At 36.7% G+C, this 22,950-nt stretch overlaps 1 protein-coding gene across 1 annotated transcript in view; it reads left to right on the forward strand.

Moving 5' to 3' along the window:
- The first annotated feature begins 1,233 nt into the window (after positions 1-1,233).
- LOC149413576 (fatty acid-binding protein-like) overlaps positions 1,234-22,950 on the forward strand; it is a 35,505-nt gene continuing 13,788 nt past the window's right edge. Inside the window, exons 1-2 of the mRNA XM_089644630.1 lie at positions 1,234-1,262; positions 19,719-19,848. The gene's annotated coding sequence lies outside the window, so the exon portion shown is untranslated. The remainder of the gene's footprint in view (positions 1,263-19,718; positions 19,849-22,950) is intronic.

Here is a 22,950-nt window from a genome sequence, read left to right on the forward strand (position 1 = left end):
CAACTGCTAAGGTGACAATAGACAACTGAAGGGTGTTACAAAAAGAAAGGCGGGAAATTCAAGATTACGGCAGCAGATGCGACGGCGCTGGTGAGAAATAAGCGCGATATCTCACATTATATATTCTGGATAAGCAAGACAACATAATAAGAGTTTTAATGGTAGGTAAAACTCCATCATTATTTCACATGATTTTGAGTTCAACAGTTCGGCTGTGAAATGAGTTTCCGGCTTCTGCGTTTCCTCCCTCTTACAACAGTTCATTCCTTTCATTCCACAAAGTTTGGAGTACACGTAAAATGGTGACCGGATAACTCATCAAAATGACAATTCAACACACCTATAAAAAGTGCTATAAAGTTATGAAAAGTGATGAGTTCAAAACTCAATAAAAGTGATGAGAACAAAAACTCGATTAAATAGGTGACATATTTAACTATTTAACCCAATTTTTTTTTATCACTTTTCATAACTTTATGGCACTTTTTATATGTGTGTTGAATTGTCATTTTGATGAGTTATCATGGAACCACGTAAAATATAGGTGGCAGCCCTGCTGCAGACTCCCAGCTCTGCAGCAGGGCTGCAACTGTGAGGTGAATCATCGCCTGACTACTAGAAGATATATTAGCATCAAATTACGCTGACTGAAATCATCTGGACGTGCGGAAATAAGACGCCGCACTTTGAGAGCTTGGACTCTTCGGGAATGGTTTCCGAGACACCGCACCGCATAAGCTCCTATGTGTCGATCCTTTATATATTTTATTATCAATTAATTATTTCGATCAAAAGAAAGTGATTTGGACCAACATTGAAAAAAATCCTGTTCAACATTTCTGGTTAGTTCCTTCCCGAGACCATACTTATTTATTTAACGCCCCTTTTTGAAGCTTTTACATAGGAACAGATTAAAAATTTCTATACAATTATATTACTACTAATGGACCCGCAATGCTTCGCTATTGCTAATGTCTTTCTTGGGCGTCTCCGACTTCTTCCATCATTCACCACAATATACCAAAATGTTACTGTTAAAAAACTACATTACATCGACTTTAATTCAAGTCCGTATCTCCTTCCGGTGCACAGGTACTGCAATAAGTATTCCTCGTGCGTCCTTGACTTCTTCTACTGTTCAAACCGCTCTCTAAATACTCCTGGCACTAATAAGAACAAACTTTGAAATTTTCAGCGATATCGGTCGACTACTTTCGAGTTTTGCGACCACAAACATTTGCAGGCGGAATTTTTATATACAAGTAAGTTTAAACAGATTTTTTTTTATTTATAACAAGCAACAATCTTTTGTATTTATGTATTATGTAATAAATTGAAGATTTTCACTGAATATCCATTATTAGCATTGAGTTATATAAATAAAGTCTACATTCTTTGCATTCTGTGAGCGAAAGTAGGAAGGGGGTGTGGCGGCTGTCGATGTCGCCCGAATCCTTCCGACCGCAAATGAACTCAACGAATGGAGTCGCTAGTGACCGCCTGCCGTGCCATGGCCCGGAGCACTTAGGTTACCGGCGCGCCAATTTCAAAGGCTTCTTTTAACATAAAAAGCCAATTTACACAACTACTGATTATGATATATATATTTACCGAAGGAAGGTTATACTATCGCCTTTTCTATCTTTTCCAAAAGGATTTGTGCAGGATCATTGGAGGATCATAACCGGCGAGCTTTTGTAACCAACTGAAGCCCGTTTTATCTATGATGCCAATTGACTCAACGTTGTAGCCCATTTCGAACTTTTGTTTACTCTACACACAATACCGCAAAGATTACTACCCTCAATTAGTATTCTGAGCAATAAGGAGTACATATTGTGGTAATTAGTTCAATAATTACTACATTGAAAAAAATACCGACTTCTAGTAATCTGGTATTGAAGGAACTTTACGGATAGATAAAACGTAAAAGTAACATAATGGAAAGTATAAAAATGATAAAAACGTGTACACATTTTGGCAAAAATTCCCATCTACAATCTGTGTTTAACGGAGACCCCTCAATGTCGAAATAAATAAAAATTTCGCTGTTTGGCTATTTGATGACAATGTTACATTTGAACTTGGTTAAATTTCACCAAGTTTTTTTTAAATTTTTTTATATTAACTCCACACAGGAGGCCCTGAAGAAAATAATTTCCCTCAGGGACTATGTCATCTTTGGGGATGCTGTGTGGAGGGTCTTTTTGTGGAGAGGAAGGAGTGAACATGGGTCTTGAAGAGTCCCATGTTATAGGAGGGAGGAAACACAGAGGCCGGCAGTTCGTTCCACAGCCGAGCTGTTGAAATCAAGAACGAATCGTAGAAGCGACCCGTTCTTATGTGACAAATGTCAACCGTGTACAAATTTTGGGCGCGCGTTTGGCGTGTATCCCGACTACGCACCGGTGCCGAAGGGATCAATGACGCTAGTTCCTCAGAGCATCTTCCATTGTAATACCGATAGAACAAGGACAGCATACCTACCTGACGCCTGTGCTCTAAAGATTGCAGTCCGTTTGTTAAGATTGGGGAATCTATCAAACGGACCGCCCGTTTTTGCACAGAGTCAAGGGTTTTTTTCAGGTATTTAGGGGCTTCGGACCAGAGATGGCTGCCAAATTCGACAGTAGGGCGCACTTGCGATTTGTACAGGGTCAGCAGTTGTGTACTATTAAAGTATTTGCGGGCCCTGTACAGTACGCCCAGCTTCTGAGAGGCCAACTTTACTCTGGCTTCGATGGAGCCCCCGTACCTGAGCTGGTCACTTATAATTACACCAAGCATATCAATGGAAGGCCTGTTCGGAAGATTGCTTCCTTTGAAGGAGACTAGATTATCATTTGGATCCCTTTTAGACGTAATCAGACAGGATTGGGTCTTTGAAACATTAAATTCGACGAGATTATTTTTACCCCAGGAGGAAATACTCTCGAGATAACCGTCCATTCTCTGCTTCAAAGCCCTCCGAGCCGTTGGAGTTTGTGTGCCCTTTAGGGGCTTGTCAAACAAAAAGCTATCATGAACTGTACTGTCATCCGCGTAACAATGAATCGGTGCACATGTCAAAAGGTCATTGATGTGCAACAAAAACAAAGACGGAGACAGAACCGATCCCTGTGGGACGCCAGCATTTATGGAGTGCGAGGAAGAGGTGAAACTGTCAGCAACCGCCTGAATCGACCTATCCCTTGTTATAGTTAGAAACTTATATAAAAAGAATTAGTGATAATAATTTTTTTATTACTTTTCTAAACCATAAAAGACAGAGTTAATAGCCGCTTTAATATTTTTTTATGTATGAGCAAAAGCAGCAGTAGGGGCGTAAGTAGGTAAGGCGCACAACTCATGCCACTAGGAAGCACCAGTACAGCATGTTTCCATCAGAATGTATCGGAAATGTCAGAAGTTGGAGGTATTATATTTTCCGTACTCTGTTTCCCCATTCTTACAATATGAATGTATTCAAAATCCAGTCACTATCTCCTTCCCTCACAAGGACCCTCCACACAGCATCTTCAAAGAAGCATAGGCCCTGAGGAAAATGATGGAAAAACTTTTCCATCAGCAATAACCAATTTCAAATGGCGAACATCAGGATTTTACAACTGACCTCCTCTAGCTAGCATAGTCTGGGTTTCCACCATTGTCTAGAACATTATGTGTATTATATTCAATTCAAATATCATGGGCATACTGGCAAAACCATCAATTTGATGTTTTGACTTTATGGTGATGTCAACTCAGTCACCGACCGGTCCATGGATTATATTATGAACCATTTTAAGTCCTTGGATGAAATCAATTTACCTTATATTATGTCCACAGATTAAATCAATTTGCCTTCGATGTATTATGATTTAAATCAATTCGATGATGAAGGTGTGCAGGCGGCCCTCGGAGGCGCCAACCAGGCAGTGCTTGTTCGCCTTCTCAGCGATCCACTCCTTGATGCTGGTCAGAGACTTGCCCACGCACACAAAGGGTTCAGCTTGCCACACCGAGCTATTAGATGGCCACCAGTTTCTACACAGCACAAAAAACCAGTTTTTAATGATGAATGATACCTGGTGGAAATCGCGGTCACCTAGAAAGTGTTTGGCGGGAGAAAAAGACTATCACTGACGCGTTGGAGTGGTCAAATGTGTCGGTATCCTTGGCTCTCTTGAAAGTGGGTCAGTAAATTGGAATCCACAACAGGTAAAGTATTCCCTCAGAGAGTTTAGAAGAAATTTCATAGATATCTCTACATGATCTAGGCACGCATACAAACTTAATGGAACAACTCTAAAAGCAGTGACGTTACAACAAGACAAAGGAGTTACCATATCAGAAGACTTGAAATAGGAGCTGCATATCGCTGTTTATTACGCATATTTTGCAAATTTTAATTTCTACTGCCCGCGTGAATTTAAACATAGTAAACAATACCTCACTCGACTTAGTTTGTAAAAATGTAATTTTCAAAAGGTTCTTCTCGCCCCTTTTACTTGAAGGGTGTTCCACCACTTTTATGGAGCGGGCTATGCAGATCTAAATTTATTTATTGTTAAGAGTATTCATTGTTGGCAATTATGTGGGGAATATACTATCCGTGGAAGGAACAATCATCGATATATTTTTTACATACAATTCCATTCTTATAGTGTACAGATGAATCTAAACCACCTTCACATGTACGTAACACTGTGTGCATGAATGTTTGTGGCGAGTTACACGGTTACAGCACCGACATACCATCAGTCAGTTGCAGACATCGCCGCAGTTCCCACAGTGTTCTGCCCTCCCATCCCTACTTGCTTATCTTCCGGGCCGCTAGTTCGTTACCTCGTTCATGTCGAAATGAACAAATATTTTAAGAAATTGAACACTTCCACCCTTATACACGTGGTGTAAATATTACACGGCGCGTAAGGTCGGAATAATAGAAATCTTCACTTGACAATCATGGCAGTTTTCAAACAGGACACTTTTGAAAAGTAATTAGTCAAGAAAAGTGTTCAGACAAATTATTGCTATTTTAATTGGCAAATTGTGCTTTTTCACATTTAATTAAAACAAATAAAATATTATTGACTTGGCATTTCAATTTCGTTTCTGGTTCTGAAAATCTGCTGCATCCAATTTGATATTCAAGCAAGCGTTACTTTGACTAGATGGCTTAATTTGAATGAGCTTTTCAATATTATAGTGCCTACCTGTCTGAATAAAAAATGTTTGGAAAAAGACTTGTCATTGATATAGTGACATTTCTTTAGACAAATTAAAAATGTGAAATAAAATATGTATACCTATTCTTTGTAATTAATTAGGTAGGTTTTTAAGTACCTACAAACAAATCTTATGATTTGAGAGGAAATTTTGGTTTTTAATTATTCAATAAGAAAGAATTAGAATCAAACTATTCTGGACCCTTGGTCAATAAATTGTTCACAGAACTACTAGTAGTATATTCGCAGCATTGTAGAATGTTCCAGGGTTTTAGATCTATACTCTCAGTATCGCCCTGGTGAAAGACCACCAATTTGAAGCCAAACAGTGCTTGGAATCAGGAGTGACGGATGTTTAATCCATCCCTCTCACTGCAGTTCGAGGCGATGGTACAAGAGAGTCCTGTTGGAGAGATAAAAAGATCTCCCTCAACCAGTTGAAACACGGAAATCAACTGGAAAATGTGTTTTTGTTAGGTTATGTAACACTAGTACTAACAGTAACATACAATATACACGCTGACTAGCAAATAAATCTATGAATTTTGCTCATTACATTGAAACGATTAAGATGTGCGCTGCGGATGTGAATGGTATAAGTAGGAGCGAGAGAGGAAGACATGGCACGATCAAGTTAATCCTATACTTGAGTCCGGTCAAGAGTCAGAATAACAGAAGATAAATGTTTGAGGCATTGTATGAATATACATGAAGCAAGGAGTGTGTGCCAAGCAAGACAAGGTTGTGTGGTGGTCTATCTATATATTTAGGCTTAAAACAACATAAAACACGTTTAACGTGTAAAAAATGCATAAAGAATATTATTTTTATTAAATAACAGTATAACAATAATTTAGAAATAAAAACTTTTAAAGGGAGTTCTACAGATAAAAATTAAAAAAACTGTAAACAAAAAATTATTTTTTTTAAAAAAGAACTAAACTCCACATTACTTTTATTTTAAATTGAATGTTTTAGAACCTCGGAAACAAAACATGTGTGTTCTTCAAAAAGGTAAGAACTGACCGACGCCGATATCTAAAGATCTGAATTATAAGAAACAAATGCAGCGCATAATTGGAGGAAAGTACACATAACAGTATAACTGTCTCGCTCCTTCGCATGTATGATACGGGCTATACCGCGTAGCTATCTGGGTGTGTTAAACTAAAACAAATAAAATGACACAATAACATAAAGAGAAGACGAGAAGAATGGTATCGAAACCTGAACGATACACTAGCGGACAATGCGATTTGTACTAATATTTATCAAAAACAATTTTTTCAATACTATGAAAACAAATATTTCATTGGTATTTTCTTAACTCTTTGCACGCGGCCGTATCAACTGTTGTTACGGCAAAAAGTCCATACTCACACGCGGCTGTATCAACAGTTCATACGGAAACTTTGAAAGCCGATATTCCAGCGGTCTTTCGACATAAATTTATTTCCCGCTCGCTTGAACATTTGTAGAACTATCACGATGCTGACATCTACAAGAATTTCTCAATAATAAAATTGTATTTCATTAAAAAACATCGATAATCAAGTGAGCCTTTTTGCGCCTTCGAGTGCTATAGTTTACAATTTTGTCAACGGATGGCGTTAGTTCAATTTTATTATTATATTAAGTGACATAAAATTTAAGTGTCCAGTTTTAGAAAAAGTTTTCATAACAAAAAATGATAAGTGCTCATGGTGTTCCACTTGTGTCTATCAACGCAGTGGCCTAAGTACACACACGCTGAGTGAATGGCGGGACCACATTCAAAAGATACGGTACGTCTTTGTATGAAATTTTATGTTTTTGTTTTTATAAACATCTAAGAGTGTTGACACACGAGGATTTGTTATCATATTGTGGAGAATAATCTGTTCTGTCTATATAGTCCAATAAATCATGCTAGAATGCTATAATTTGACATTTAATTGCGTGCATAGGTATTTGAAAATATGTACCGCGTATGGGTATAGATAAAACGGAGCAAATTAACGCGTTTAAAAGGTTAAGGATTTAAAAAAATATTAATGAAATTGTACAATCAATTATCTAGATATCGTGTATACGATGGACCGTCGGGATTTTGTAGAACCATATTCAGGCATGGTGGGTTAAAGACCATGATTATTGATTTATCAAAATGTTTAATACAAACATGGGGATTTTTGATTCCAGAGAAGAAAGAATCCTACTAAGCAGTTTTTTCCATAGAACATCAGTTTTTCGGAAGGGCAAATGTGGATACACTTCCATGTTGTGAGCGGTAGTTTGATTTATATCTAATCACACTGCAACACCTTCCCTTCATGTTCTTGTAAATCATCTGAAATAAAACAACAACGGAATAAGGCACAGGTATTTAAAAATGCAAAAAGGTTCAATTCCTGATAGCGTCAACAACATTAGTATATTTTTACTACACTAATTTAATGTTACCCTGAATTATTGTCTTGCGTTTCAGGCAAAACACGAAGCGCAAGACTTCTTGTAATTGAACAAGATAACTATATATTATCATACATTGGCGGTATAAAGATAAAAAAGAAGTACAAATTTGATTTAACAAATCATCTAATATATAATAAAGATTTTGTTGAAAATAAACGAAGTAAAGACGTATTTCAAAATTAAATATAAAGAAGTATAACAAATCAGTTTTACAGAAAGTATTAAACTTTGCATTGATGTGTTTCAACTTGTTGATTATTTTTGAAATGCCAAATAAGATTTGAACTTTTTTAAACATTACGGTCTTACTAATTAGATTCTAACACGCCCGTTCTGCGTTTGTGTGGTAAACCCGGCTTTTACCCTGGCTTAAGTCCATTGTAACCAAACAAACTCCATGGTAATAAGTCAAGTTCTTTGCTGTTCTGAATTTATGGAATGTGAAATATTTACATCGCGTTTATAAGTAAGGGGGTTTGGCTGTACTAATTAGAATCTTACACATCGGTTCAACGTCGGTGTGCTAAAGCCGGTCTTTAGCCTGGTTTAAGACCGTTTTAATCAAACAAACACCATGGTAATAAATCAAGTTTTTTTTACTGTTATGACGCCGCGCAATATTTATAAATACAAAATCTACTTACCAATTCAAAATTCAAGTAAACTTCACTGTTTAAAATAGTCTAATCCCTTTATTTAATATGCTTGCGGTAAAATAACACAAATCATCAACAATGATCGAGAACCATTCACAACTACCGACTATTTCGATTACCATAATACGGGTATATGCCCAGTGTGGTAGCAGAAAAGCATGTTAAAAACTATGCACAATAACTTATGTTATGAATAAAGAAAATAAAAAAACTAAAACTACAACTCTTTGTAAACTGTTCAAACCAAAAATTATAAATTAACCACTGACAGCACTGACTTGATCGTGACATTTTAAAATCCGCCGGAAAATATTCAGTCGTACCAACAAAACAGGGTGTTTTAATCGTTTTTAAATGACAATTTATAAATTCTAATGCTGCCTGCACACAGTGGCCCATCGATAGCCCAGAGGCGGTTCTTCCCTTGGGCCAATTGGTTTTTGACCTCCCAAAATTATAAGACAACAATAATAATTAATAAATATTATATAATATTATCATCGCACCGTTTGTGTTATCAGAGTTGAAAATCGTAATAATTTTTAAAGAATTTCGATGAAAATAATATTTATTTTATTTACGTTATAAACAGTCTTTATGCATTCGTATTTTACAGTGTAATGATTTTTTTATATCATTTACCAATTAATAACGACGTAAAACATTTAAGTCCAGATTTAAAAAGAAAAATATATAACAATATAAGATAAGCAGTTTTGATAAAATGCAACTACTTAAATATACAATAAGTGTTTTTAAATATTTTTTAGGTTTATATTTAAACATTGAGTTGGTATCAATAATTTCAATGAGATAAAGTGGTGTTATCCAATTAAAAATACTGTCATTCAATTCAATGATGTTATTCTGCTATTCAATTTTTTTTTTCAATTCAAACAGAAAGCAGAACTGGGAAAAAAGAAGGAATTATGATAAACAAAAAATGTGTCAATTAAACAATAAGTTTACTTACATAATATATATTAAACCATTTTATAGCTTCCTCATTTGACCAAGATAGCGCCATTAGGTTGAAAACGGAAAATTTTACGTAGTTTCTGAACAAGCTGGAACTCCCGATCATGGTCAGACGGGCACTGAGTAGTGAGAAAAACGCGGTCCACTGTGCCATAATTGATATACATATATCTGCAGTCCTGCGGAAAAAAACCCTCGGAGGCCATCTCATACCATCGAGACGCCACCATATTATGGCTTATTAAGCCATCCGAGGCCAGTACGTCCTCCACACAGTGGCCCATCGATGGCCAATCATAGTGGCCACTATAATGGACTATCGATGGGCCACTGTGTAATGGCAACATAATTCACGGCACCAACAAAAAAATACGAACAGACGTTCGAAGTGGAAAAGAGAGGGGGTAGCCGCCTACATTTTTGATAGTAGCGTTCATTTCATTTGACAATTTGCTGTTTGGCTTCGGACAGATCCGAATCGGTGAACGCGCCCCGGGGTAGCACGTGAGTTATTTATTTATTTATAAATACATTGTCAATTATTGTCTTCATGTTTAAGTTATGCAATAAGTTAAACTATACTTCGAATCAAAGTGTCTACTGTAAAAGATTGCACAAATTGTATTTTTGGTGATTGACGAATTTAATATTACGGAAAACTTAAAGTGAATTCGTAATCTGTTCTTGCCATAGATTGCGCAAATTCAATGATTTAATTTATATATGTTTTGCAAGTTACATTATTTGTTTTTGCCTATAAATACGCGATGTGAATATGAATAAATAATTTTGTCCATATAAAAACCACTGCCTTTCAAGAAAGGCATACAAATACAATACCTACTGTACCGGTAATTCTATCCCAAATTGTATTTGCGTGCGTTATTTGAAAGATTTGAGTTTTCATTCGGACAAAACTGCTTATTCATGTTCATATTTTTTTTTTTTTTTTTTTTTTTTTTTTTTTTTTTTTTTTTTTTTTTTTTATAGTACGACAGACAGGTAAGTCCAATTATGGTACAATTTTATTAAAACTAACAATACATGTACATATATTTTTTTAAACATGGTATAGTGATATTAAACACATCTATATCCGCTGGTAGGGCATTTAGTAAGGTCATACCTCTTGTCATGCTATGTCGGGCAATGACATCTGTCCGACCCTGCGGTATACAGAATAGGTCGTGGCTACGATTTCGACAGTATTTATCAGGAACGAATAATCCACAGCATGACAGGAGATATGGGCAATCGATAAGGTTTTTTAGTAACTTTAATTCAAATACCATGAGTCCGGCATTACGCCCAGTCTCCAGGCTTTGGTAATTTGTCTCCTTTAGCAGTTCCACGTGATGCATGAATTTCGGATATATTCCGTATGATCGCATGTAAACATACCTTAGGAATTTTTTTTGAATTTGTTCAATCATATTTATGTATTTAAGTTGATAATGTATCCAGACAGTACTGGCGTACTCCAGCTTGCTTCTGACCACTCCGTTGACATGGAGGTCATTGCTTCTATGTTATTGAATTGTTTGCAAGTTCTAATTACAAAACCAAGAGTTTTGGAGCAAGCCGAGGTAAGCTGGACTATGTGGTTTGAAAATGTCAGCTTGGGATCAAAGATCACCCCAAGGTCCTTGATGATGTTTACGCGTGTAAGTACTTCACCATTCATTCTATACTGGCAGAATACCGGATTTTGTGAACGACTATAAGTCATAACAACGCATTTTTTAATATTGAAGTTAAGTTTATTTTCTACCGACCATATAATGATTGAATCGAGGTCGGCCTGCAGTTTCGAATAATCATAATCTGATTCGATTTCCTTCATCAGTTTCATGTCATCTGCGAATAGTAGACATGAGCTGTGACGTATGCAATCCTGAATGTCATCAATCAGAATGAGGAATAACATGGGACCGAGATTCGATCCTTGAGGAATTCCTGACAGAGCTGCGAACTTATGGGAGTCGTATCCATTTATATTTACATACTGACTTCTATCTTTTAAATATGACGCAAAAAATGTCAGTAAGGGTTGATTAAAACCTATTTTATGCATCTTTTTTATTAGAATATCGTGATCTACTCGGTCAAATGCCTTTGCGAAGTCCGTGTAAATTACGTCCGTCTGATGCCTACAGTCTAGGCCTTGTGCTACCCGTCGAGAGAAAGAGAGTAAGTTGGTTACCGTTGATTTCTTCGGTAAGAAGCCATGTTGATTACCTCTTAAGAAAGGCGTGATTTGTGGACTGATTTTATCACAGATAATCATTTCAAAAATTTTTGGAATTGTTGACAGTACTGCAACTGGTCTATAATTTCTGACGTCAGTCTTTTCATCAGCTTTGTGAATGGGGCTGACCCTCGTTAGTTTCCAACACTGTGGAAATGTGGAAGACATGATGCAGAGATTAAATATGTACGCAAGGGGAACACAGATATTTGGAGAGATTTTTATAATTATTGAAGGAGGAATACCGTCCGGATCAGTAGCCTTATCAGGTCGGAGATTCCGGATACAAGTTTCTATTTCCTGGATGTTGGTCAATCCGAGTGAGATATCTCCAACGTTCCAGGGTGATGCTGTTGGGAAATTGGTTTCAAGTTTAGGGGTTACTTGACTATAGACGGAATGAAAATAGTCAGCAAACTTATTTACAATTGTGTTAGGGTTAGTAAAAGTTACGCCTTCCTCAATCAAGCATGTCGGTGAGGTTGGGTTAACTTTTTGTGACCTAATATAGTTCCAGAAAAACTTTATGTCGTCTTTGATCCCATTCTGAACATTTTCCATGTATTGTTTTTTAGCAAATTTTATTTCAGATTTTAGCTCGGATCTACTCGCTGAAAATATCAGATAATCGGATTGCTTTTTGTGCAATAGATATCTTTTTCTGAGCGATTCCTTTCTTTTCAGTTTATCTATAATGCTCTTATTGAACCATATCGGATATACATCGTTTGTGATGTTGGGTTTGTTATTTGGTATACATAATTCAAAAATACTAAACAGTACATTGTTTAAATATTTCACTGCTTCGTCTACAGATTTTATGGTGTACAAAAATGTCCAATCAAAATGCGAAAGAATATTATTGCACAGTTCTATGTTTGCTCGCTTATAATTAAATTGGTGGAAATTATAATTGTGGAGCGAAGGCGGGGGCCCGCGGGGGGCGCGGCGATCGTTTTGGCGGGGTCTTCGTCTGCACCGAACCGCTCTTGATAGGCGCGCGGAAATGTCCAGCGTCGGGTGATGCTGGTCTTCATTCACCAGTGGTTCCTCGCTTCTCATCACGTCACACACATTTATATTACTAAGGATAAGATCGAGAATGTTATCGCTACTGTTCTTCACTTTATTGTACTGCGTCAGTCCATTCGAGTTTGTGAAATACGAAAAATCAGTTAAGACGTCTTCGGGTTTATTATTTAAGTTAAAATCACCCAAAATTATTATGTTCTTATTTAATAATATATTGGCTTTATTGTCTAAATGTGTACGGGCGCTAACACATAATTCGTTCAATAATTTTAAAACTTAACTTGCTAAAAGTGTATTTAAATGAAACAATAACGCCACCTGTTCAACCCTAATGGAAAGGATATGTTTAATTGCGTTTTAAATTATTCAAGTAAGTTGTTGTACATTTTAAAATATTGATATTTCATCATACATTGAAATCACTCCGGTAATTACACGATTTCGCCTGTTTGAATTCTATATTATGTTCGCTACACATCGTACACATATGCAAAAATATTGCACAAATTTGACACTTTTATGTGAAAAAAAAATGTTGTAATCGCTTTGAAGATTTGCGATATTGTATATCTTAAAAAGGCCTAGAGAAAAGTCCGCGATGGCATGTCTGTCTATTTGCAAGGTTAGCCCCTAGCAACGCCGGGTACTCAGGAATTTCACAATCCTTGCGAAATTCGTTATTTTTAATTGCGTAATACTCTGAAATATATTGTCGAATTGCGCTGCATGCAAAGGCTCTTGAAAAAACAACACTTGATTTATACTTAATTATCCAATGGAGACAACTATTTAAGGGCCCGTTCCCACTTCCGTTTTCAAATCGGAGGCGGGTCCCGTTTTAAAAACGGATGCCCTAGTGGCTGTAGTGGATGTATGGAGCTGTTCACACTTGTCCGACACGATTTGAAAACGGATCCGACATTTTTTGTCGGATGGTTCGCCTACGCAGCGCGTCCGTTTTCAAATCGTGTCGGAACACGCTCGCTCATAGTGTTGTATGGAGCTGTTCACACTTGTCGTCCAGTCGTTCCGGCAGAGTCCCCGCCAAACCCCGACCCCTCCCCGCCCGCTCCCTGTCGCAAGGAAGCAGGCACGCTGCGTGCTTGTATTTGGTTATTTTGTTAAGTAAATAAATCAAAACTACAATAATGGATAAGGAAATAAATCCCGAAAATTTAATACCACTGGTCGAAGAAAGAGTATGGTAATATTTTATCTTTAACTAAATAAAAACAAAACACTTGGTGTACACAACTTTTGTACATCAAAATTTTTATTTTTATTTTTTTAAGTTTACTTTTTTTAAATTTTAAAGCTTTAATGAGATGCACGGAAGAGCGTATTAGTTAAATAAACACATAATAAAAATATTTGAGTTGTTATTGTTTTCTTACTTTAAAATATCGATAGCCTTTCTTCAGGACAAATGCACTTTCTCAATTTTGTATTTTGATATGTTAAGCTCTCTGAAACTCATTCCAGTAGATGGTTAAAGGAAGTGATAGACATTCTCTTAAGCCATTAAGCGCCCTTGAGGTGATTTTTCATGGTGAAAACGGCGCTATATAAATAATCCAATCATTATTATTCTAAAATAATTAAAGAACTTTAGTTCATCACTTCTCAACTCACCAATTAACACTTGGAAAATTCCTACAGAAAATCATTCGGCTATGATTGGGTGTACCCAACATTTTCTTTTCACTTATTTCCTTCTTTTTAATAAGTACAACATGACAACAAGAGCTTCATTGTCGTCCATTGCGCACCATTACTGAAGAATGAGCAAATAACATGTTTTTGTTGAATCGACAATTATTTTTTTTCGTAGAGTATGGTCCGTTTTTAAAACGGATCCGTTTTTAAAACGGTAGTGTGAACAGGGCCATTGGCCATCCGTTTTTAAAACGGGACCCGCCTCCGATTTGAAAACGGAAGTGGGAACGGGCCCTAAGTCGGAGGTTCAAGCACCCGCAATTCCAATTTATACCGATTTATGACAAGTTTCTTTTACTCTGCAGGTTTCCAAGTTCTAAAAAAATATGTTATTTTTTAAGATAATCTCCATACATTTGTTATGACGAAACGTTAATTATTTGAAATTCCCTCGATAGAAAAAAATCGCAAAGTAAGCTCCGAAAATTATTAAAAACACGTTTAGTTCTGTTATTTAATATGTTACAGTCCTGAAAAAAATCACAGTGTATCTTTAAATTGCGAGAGATTTTTGCTCTATTTCAAAGGAGTCGTGTTTTATTAAATATTTTCGCTTAATTATTGTCGTTATCTCCTTTTTTCAAACCATCTTTGAACGCTTACTATGGGGCCGTCGCACAAAATAGGATTTAGTTTGGGTTATTTAAATAATTTATGCGCCTTTCCTAACCTCCAAACTTAACATTAATTTAAAATAAATGGACTTTAACGCATCTTTTACCATCTAAATAGTTATTTTAATCTTTTAATAAATTGAAACTGCTATCTATGTATGTTTTGCCTATTTGCAAAGTTGAATATTTATTTCTCCCGCTGCAAAGTTTCGAACTACAGCTAATATAGGAATACCAACATAAGAAAATGTCATCAACAGAAATTATTTTAAATAGCTGTCATCCCCATATAACGAAAGCGAATTTTACGTGATTAAAAATTATAATTTCTCAAGTGCAGATAGTTTCCTTTGATAGTAATAGAGGTGAATCAAAAGGTTTTATTTAAAAAAAACTTATTAAGGGTGCCCAGCGATTCCGAATAATTTTATTTTAATAACCATTGTTTCAGGAAAGAAAATAGCCGTTAATGCGTCAAGTGTGCCTCTATCAGTTCTTTGGAAAATAAAAAAGTTTCTAATACATTTATTTAACATATTTTTAATCTTTGTAAATTGAAAAAACTAGTTGAGAAAAAGTCGGGGATTGGCTACCTTAAAATTTTTGTGCTGAAGTGGTAATCGAACCTGCAACCTCCCAAATATATTGACCATAATGTTGAAAATCGGAACTTTTAAACAAAACGTTAATTATTTTGAATTCCAGGCGAGATATCCAGCATAGTGATAAAAGACGAGGTGGCTGCGTCCATATACGATGCTGTGGAAAACGTGGAGCAGACGGACGAGCTGCTGAGGAACGGGCTGCTGATTGACGCCCTGGAGGGCTCCCGTAGCGCCTTCCTATCGGCGGAAGCGGCCTTCAACTCCAGCCTGCTGGCGCTGCTCTACTTCCCTGATGACCAGAAGTAAGTCTGACCTTGTGCTGATTTTTTTTTTCTGATGATCCTTGATCAGACGCCCAAATTAATAGACCACCCTATCAGGAAAAGGCCAGCAAACCAAGTTACATGGAGGGGGAGAGGGCGTGATCGTCTCCCTTTCTGTGATTTGTCAAATTAATCTGACAGTATACAGGCAACTCGCATTATAATCCCTATTTTTTTTAGTCTTCAAAAATAAAATCTGCTTACGAATTACTAGTCCTTTTTACAATGCCGCGCAAATTGCTGGCTGCGTAAAAAACTTAAATACAAATCCCAAATCTGGAAAACAAAAGTTTATACCGTTTCCAAAATTGAAAGTTTCTTTTCAATCTACAAATGCACAAGTTATTTAAATAACCCAAACTAAGAACCTATTAACCTATTTTGTGCGTATAAATAGTTGTGTTTTTGTAGTCATTAAGTTGAAACAAAGTGTAATTTCCATAACAATGGCCCTGAACACACATGTGTTAAATGCAGTTTTTTTAAATTGAACTTAACATATGTGTGTGCTGGGCCACCGATAATGTGTATTAAGTTAAATATGGACAAATTTTTCATTTTTCTATTAAAAATGGGACATGAAAATTGTTTCGATTAAAACTGAACTTTTATTTTTTAGCTCCCGTGCTGCTTTCCAAGGTTGGTCCCAATGGCTGCTTCCGGAGACCTCCGTGCTGACTGCCCTCAGGGCTCCCGTCAACGTGATTGGTTTCATTTCAAACACTCGGCCAATAACAGTACGGGTGGAGATTTAATAACCAATGAGAGATCTCTGCGGTGACTTATCAACTGTTAAGACGTTAGTAGGTATTATTGTTATATTTTAAGAATAAATTTTATAATGTTTTTTTTTTTATATCGGACGCTAGCTGTTTTTAAGAATGAATTTTGTATTGTTTTTTTTATATCTGACGCTAGTCATCGTATTTCAAGCATTAAATTTATATTGTTTTGTGTACTATGTTAATCCGCGGATGTGACATTAATAAACTGTTTGGGATTGTCCACATTCGCGGAACCCTGCATTATGTACCTAGCTATAAGATTGACACTTTCCTGAAAACAATTTGTAAACAATAAACAATAAATAAATGGCCAGCAGGTGGTGGGTACAAAGTGGGACTGAGGCAAGTCATGTTACGATTTTAAGGGAGGTCCGACCAATGAGAAGCCAGTAATGGGCCGCCGAACCTTGGCTGACCTTTTTCTATGTAGCGCGGTTAGAGCCACAATTCTAACAAAAAGGGGCTCCTTTTAATTTTAAACTCTCTGCGCTGTGTTAAGTGCGCAGAGCCCTACAAGTCCTCGGAATGCAAAAAATCGAGAGACACCCCAGCGAAGTGTGCACTCTGTGAGGGTCCTCATACTGCAAACTATATGGGTTGTCCAGCTAGATCCTAAACATAATCTAGTAAATAACAGAAACGGGAACTACAATTATCAAAATTATCCATTAGCGAGCCAGTGTAATGATTACTAACATAATCAAGATATCTGGCCCTCGGCCCCAACCTCAGCATCAATGGGAAAAAAACTAATCCAGAACCTAACATCAATAATAATACGCTTGTCAACCAGCCGACCCACCTCGCCCCCTCAACTTCATAATCCTGGCGCTAACCTTTTTCAAAAACTGCTCAAACCCTCATTGAAGCAGCTACTGAGCTCCAATTCCTAATTCAAAATGCTGCCAAAAGAGCTAAGTTCTATACAGGCATAGAAACACAATGACTAGACAATGTGTCAAATTAAATTTACAAACCCTAAAAGATTTTAGCAACCAATGCTTGCATGAGTATATATTGTCCCTCGAAAGTGACAGAGCAGTGTACAAGAAGCTCTCCAAAACTCTGACGTCCAAAGACCAGATTATCTCCCCTTCAAGGCCCAAACAGAGTAACTATACTGCAGACAAGGCAGAAGCCTTTTGAAACTGTCCAGAAGCCCAATTTACCCCAAAACTGACCATGATGACTCCATCCTTAGGGTGGATTCAAAAGTAGCCTGATGGCTTGCCAATCAAATTCTCAACACCTAATGAAATCAAAAAAAATGATCAACTCTCTTAAGATAAAGCTGCCAGTCCAGACGGCATATCAAATAAAGTAGTAAAATCGCTCCCTATTAAAGGCATCTGCGCCCTAACAGCCATCTACAATGCATCTCGACTTCCTTTCCTAAAAGCATTTAAACATGCAAATGTAATTTTGTTACGTTTAAGATTTGTAACAAGGTGTGTGTGCATCACTTTACTTACATCACATCTATGGTCTTGGTGTGTGGGACCTTTTGCTATTGGTCAAATTGACAGCCCTGGAATTCTGGACTTGGAGAGTTGCCAAACCTGAGGAGCAAGGATCTGTGATTTGCATTGGAAGTTGTTGCCGTTCTTTGATCACCAGCCCAGAGCAGCGGGCATTTCCTCTTGGCTGAGGTTCGATGAACACATTCGCCAATTTTTGTGAGCATCAGCTTTGCATATGCGGCATTGACCATTGGACTGATGGAATCGGATGGCATCTGCCAATCCTCATTGGTTAAGAGGGACCCTTTTGGAGACCGGCAGCGTGAGGCTGTTTTGCATTGGACTACAAGATTAAATTATTTTTTTTTGGATAAATTATAAACTGGGAGTTGCTGTAAGGAACTGGAATCTACTACTTTGCATCAAGATCGAACTGGTATCACACCTTCATTTTACCTATGCAAGCCCTTTGCCAGACGGTTTATATAGTAGGATGCTAATTAATTTATTTTTATTTTTATTGTGTCTTTTTTGTGGTAATACATTTTTAGTAGTCTTAAATATTTTTTATTTCTGGATAATAAACCAATCCTTACTTTTATTTGTTGCCACTTAATCCTACGGTAACAATTTTAATATCTAAACCGGGTAAAGACTCGGAGGCCTTTGAAGCAGAGAATGGACGTCTATCTCGAGAGTATTTCCTCCTGGGGTAAAAATAATCTCGTCGTATTTAATGTTTCAAAGACCCAATCCTGTCTGATTACGTCTAAAAGGGATCTAAATGATAATCTAGTCTCCTTCAACGGAAGCAATCTTCCGAACAGGCCTTCCATTGATATGCTTGGTGTAACTATAAGTGACCAGCTCAGGTACGGGGGTTCCATCGAAGCCAGAGTAAAGTTGGCCTCTCAGAAGCTGGGCGTACTGTACAGGGCCCGCAGATACTTTAATAGTACACAACTGCTGACCCTTTACAAATCGCAAGTGCGCCCTACTGTCGAATTTGGCAGCCATCTCTGGTCCGGAGCCGCTAAATACCTGAAAAAAACCCTTGACTCTGTGCAAAAACGGGCGGTCCGTTTGATAGATTCCCCAATCTTGACAAACGGACTGCAATCTTTAGAGCACAGGCGTCAGGTAGGTATGCTGTCCTTGTTCTATCGGTATTACAATGGAAGATGCTCTGAGGAACTAGCGTCATTGATCCCTTCGGCACCGGTGCGTAGTCGGGATACACGCCAAACGCGCGCCCAACATTTGTACACGGTTGACATTTGTCACATGAGAACGGGTCGCTTCTACGATTCGTTCTTCAGTTCAACAGCTCGGCTGTGGAACGAACTGCCGGCCTCTGTGTTTCCTCCCTCCTACAACATGGGACTCTTCAAGACCCATGTTCACTCCGTCCTCTCCACAAAAAGACCCTCCACACAGCATCCCCAAAGATGACATAGGCCCTGAGGGAAATTATTTTCTTCAGGGCCTCCTGTGTGGAGTTAATATAAAAAATAAAAAAAGACCCACTACATATTAACTAAGGACGGGTTGTTTCAGAGGTTCGAACAATTCTTCAAAGTTCATTTTCAAGTTCTGTGAAATATTTTTTCAAGTTCTGTTTTCATCATTTTTTCAAGTTCTGCGAGCACCATAGCGAGCACTAAAGGCGGATCCGGGAGGTCGTAGCTGGATACGTGCTTACCGTGGACGAGCCGTACCCACTTGCAGATTGATACAGTATCAGATACATTACATTCTACACTCTAGGTGAGTACCCTGCTTAAGAATCATCGCCCAATCGGTCTTCTTCCTTGCTTGGGTAAAATTCTAGAGAAAATCATTAAAACTTGATTAGAATCATTTACTCACGAAAATAAAACCTTGTCAGATTTTCAACACGGATTTCGACTGGGACATTCTTCAGTCCATCAACTTCTCTGCATAGTCGAGCACATAACGGAAGGTTTCGACATTTATTTATTTATTTATTTATTTATTTATATATATAATTTGTACATTTATTTATAACAATTACAGGTAATAAAGCCTAAGACGTTATAATTGTACCATTTATGCAGTGTATATGCAATGCCAAAAATCTCGTAAATGCGCTATAGGACACAAAAAATAAATCTAATTTCTTATCTACCGCATTCAAAAAGCACGTAGCTCTCCCCACAGGTGAGTTCATTAATAAATTAGTGCGGCTTGCTCTACTATATAGAAGATTGTGATGACGTCCTCGAGAGTGAGACTCTGGAACAAAAAAATTTAATTGGGCCAGTATCTCATTATTAGATAAGTGACCGTTTATTAGTTGGAAAAAATATTTAAGCAAAGCAATCTCTCTACGTGTCTCTAGGGAGTGGTAATTGGTCATGCCTAATATATAAATCGATGGGTAAAGCCAAGGGTAACGTCCATAGACATAAACAAACATATGGTGATCCTTAGCATTCGACAGAGTATGGCATGGGTTTTACCAAAGAGCTTATCAGAATGATATTCAGCTACCCTTCAGAGCGTACTGGGTTTTATTTTTATTTATTGAAGTGAAACTTCTTTAGGCGCGTAATGAATTTTCTGGGACGGAGTAAAACCGAGTCAGGATCGACACGAAAATGCGGGTACCCCCACCACCGCTCACCGTTCACTGTCCCTCTCTCACCATATGCGCTTGTTGAGGTGGGGGAGCCGCTCACGAACGTTCTCTCCCGACACGGGACAACAATCGATGCAGTTTTTGCACGATTCATTAAGGATTTAAGTGCTCATGTATATATCTCGCACTTTAGTTACCATAACCCAATTATCACGACATTAGGAAATGATATTCATGAAATTGACAATGAAAATGGCACATGATTGGTAAATTGTCATTGTAATTTCTTTGTAATTTTTAATTGTAATATTGTTATTTATGTAATATTGTATACTTGTGAATAAATTGAAAATTTTTGGAACTATACATTAATCGAACGTCATTCATCTATAAGAAAATATTAGAAAAAGCAAATCCATGCTTCGTCGTTGAATTATTTAACCTCTAATTTTCAAACTAACCTAAGAGAGAAAATAGAGATGATGAAATGAAAATAGAGAGAGAGTAATACTAGAAGTTTCACTTCTGTCTTGCGTAGGCTTGACACACCCACTTTTTTTTATTTTATTTTATTAACGCCTAGAAGGCTTTTTCATATACATGTTATGGGTTTTGTTGTTCAGTGGCATTATAAAATATTTTAATTACATAGCATAATAAATTGAGTATGAACTTACATAACAATGTGTAGGGTTATTGTTATGGTGTTATTATTTTATAAACATAAGCAAGCAAAGTTTATTGTACAAAGTACGTCGGTTGAATATTTTACAGAACATAGGTTAAACTAATACATAAACTTGAGAAAAATATAACAGATATAGGTAGGTAGTTAAGTAGATACAATTCAAGTATATAGTTACGGTGTTATTGGAATTTGGACAATGAGTTCGATAAGTTTATATAAATATAGTGTAGTTACAAGAGTACAATAATGTAAGTAGGTAATACACACAAGACAAGTAAGTTTGTTATTATTATTATAAAGATGAACACTACAGTTTGTTGTAAACCATCTTTGTAATCATCAATCTTTATTTTGCCCGATTGGGAATTTTACAAAACAAAGCTTAGTTAATGAAACAATAAAATATGCGTTTGAAAAAAAATTATGAATCTGTTACAAACATTCTAGTATACTGTATTTTAGTTTGTATACTGATTGGTGATGATAAACATCAATTGAGCTATACTTATTACCGAGTATGTGAAGTCTTTGAATAGGTGAGTTTTGAAAATAATTGTTAGCAGATATGGGAACATTATATAGAGCGGTCTGTCGAGTGTCGCGCGTAGGTACACGGAGCGATATAAGACTCGTCAAATCAATGGCGTCCAGTCTGCCATTCGAAATTTTGAAAAGAGATACTAAGTCGCACACTGTGCGTCTCAATGATAAATCGGTTAAATTTAGTAAGTTCATGAGGAAAGTGTAATTAAGATATTCGTTTGGAATTCCTAATTTATAATTAATAAATCGCAGAAATTTATGTTGCACTCTTTCAATTTTTAATTGGTGAATCTTATAAAATGGAGACCAGATTGTTGAGTTATACTCTAGATTACTTCTAACTAAACCAGTGAATAGCAGTTTGAAGGAATTTATTAATTTAAAATCTTTCGCTGTCCTTAATATAAAACCCAAACATTTCATGGCCTTGTTGGTTATTTCGTTTATATGAGGAACAAATGTTAGTTGCCTGTCAAAAATAATACCAAGATCCTTAATATTCTCAACTCTTTTTAGGAAAATGTTGTTGATGCTATATTGATGCGTAATGGGATTTTTGATTCGGGCAAAAGTTATCGTTTGACATTTATCAATATTGAGAAATTGTGGGTGCACCACTCTTGTAGCCTCACAAGATTAAATTGTAGTACGTAACAGTCATGAATATTTGTAATGGTTTTATAAATTTTGAGATCATCTGCAAATAAGAGAATCATGACTCCATCAAAAACCGTAGTTATATCATTGATAAACAATAAAAATAGTACTGGTCCTAAATGAGACCCCTGTGGGACGCCGGTAAAGACTTCGAACTGGTGTGAATAGTGTGAGTTGAGTTTAACACATATTTTTCTTTTATGCAGATAACTCTCAAACCATCTCAAAATATTCCCTGTTATTCCAAGGGCACTAAGTTTATGTATGAGAATTTTATGTGAGACTTTGTCGAATGCCTTACTAAAGTCAGTATACACTACGTCTGTTTGAAGACGCTTTTGCATTGTATTAAATAGGTATTCCTGATAGATCATCAAGT

The sequence above is a fragment of the Hesperophylax consimilis genome, chromosome 21 (genome assembly GCF_061612785.1).
Source record: "Hesperophylax consimilis isolate HC1 chromosome 21, BYU_Hcon_1.0, whole genome shotgun sequence".
Lineage (NCBI taxonomy): Eukaryota > Metazoa > Arthropoda > Insecta > Trichoptera > Limnephilidae > Hesperophylax > Hesperophylax consimilis.